Source organism: Setaria italica, chromosome IX (genome assembly GCF_000263155.2).
Source record: "Setaria italica strain Yugu1 chromosome IX, Setaria_italica_v2.0, whole genome shotgun sequence".
Classification (NCBI taxonomy): Eukaryota; Viridiplantae; Streptophyta; class Magnoliopsida; order Poales; family Poaceae; genus Setaria; species Setaria italica.
Genome location: NC_028458.1, coordinates 57,725,220 through 57,727,145, shown reverse-complemented (window position 1 = coordinate 57,727,145; position 1,926 = coordinate 57,725,220).

The window sequence follows — 1,926 nt, the reverse complement described above, 5'->3', positions numbered from 1 at the left end:
CCATTATTAGGATCAATGTACTGTAGCTACTGTACCCAAAGGTTCCTGACTGTACCTACTAACGTAACTTGATCAGGGGCTTGTTTGTTCTTTAGTGTAAAGTTTAGTTCCTGTCACATCGAATGTTTAGATACTAATTAGGAGTATTAATTATATGTTAATTATAAAATCAATTGCATAGATGGAGCCTAATTCGCGAGACGAATTTTTTAAACCTAATTAGTCCATGATTTCAATGTGATGCTACAGTAAACGTGTGCTAATCGTGGATTAATTAGGCTTATTGTCAAATCATGGACTAATTAGGCTTAAAAGATTCGTCTCGCGAATTAGCCTCCGTTTGTGCAATTGGTTTTATAATTAGTCTATGTTTAATACTCCTAATTAGTATCTAAATATTCAATGTGACATGGACTTACTTTAGTTCGTGAAACAAACACCCCGATAACCTCTCTCATCGAGATTTTCCTCTTTGCTTTGTGTGAGATCAAGTCTTCGATTGTCTATACACCAGGATTGCTACTCAACCCATCTGTACTGAATTTGAGAAGTACCACCCTGTGTTTCTTGCATTCCTGAATGGTTCAGGCTTTTTTCTACTTGAATGTTTCGTTGCATTTACGAAAGGGGTGTTTGGATACTATGTGCTAAATTTTAGCCGTGTCATATCGAATATTCGGATGCTAATTAGGAGGACTAAACATGGGCTAATTATAAAACTAATTGTAGAACTCCTATGCTAATTCGCGAGATGAATCTATTAAGCCTAATTAATTCATCATTAGCAAATGGTTATTGTAGCACCATATTGTCAAATCATGGACTAATTAGGTTTAATAGATTCGTCTCGCGAATTGGACTCCATCTGTGCAATTAGTTTTATAATTAGCTTATATTTAATACTCCTAATTAGCATCAAACATCTAATGTGATAGTGCTAAATTCCAACGGCACCGAAATCTCAATATCATTGGTTTGCGTGCCCTGCAGCACATGATAACAAAAAAAGAAGAAGGGGGAGAAAAAGAGCAGGAACGAGAGGATCAGAGAAATGATCAGCAGGGGGGTATCGTCTGAGACTTGATAACAACGAAAGGACTGCAGAGGGGAGGACAGGACAAAACAAAATGATAAAGAAAAGTCCTGAAGTCAAAGCCAGCCTTCAGACTTGACCTTTTGGACTTGCTTTCGGTTCTTTCTCTCTGTTGCAGTGGTGGTGTTAGGTGGCCGGATCTGATCTGCAGCGATTATAGTTGCAGCTTGCTCCGCACTAGGTAAAAAGAAGATTTTCCATCACATCAAACTTGCGGTACATGTATGGAGTACTAAATGTAGATGAAATTAAAAACTAATTGCATAGTTTTGTTGTACTTTGCGAGACGAATCTTTTGAGCCTAATTAGTCAATGTTTGGACAATAATTCACAAATACAAACAAAACGCTACAGTGTGCTACAGTGCCAGTACAGTAATTTTGCATCTCTCAATTTGACCAACTAAACGAAAAAGACCTTAGATAGGTTCGATAGTTTGAGGATTTCCGTACATGAATTAGCTAGCGTTGCGCATTGATTAAGAAGCGAGCATTGTTTGGACATGAATTTCCGTACATCTGAAATTCTAACCCGACAGTTCTTCACCAGAACGTTGACCCGGAAGTCCACTTTAGGCTTTTTGTCGCCCAGTCAACCTGGTCATCTGCTAGCCCAGCTGGCAGTCTGGCACTATGGCATTAGACTGCACTACGGTACTACGGCCTGGTTTGGTTCACTGACTTAAATTTAAGCACCCGTCACATCGAATGTTTAGATACTAATTAGGAGTATTAAACGTAGACTATTTACAAAACAGATTACATAAGTGGAGGCTAAACGGCGAGACGAATCTATTAAGCCTAATTAGTCCATGATGTGATAATGTGCGGCAC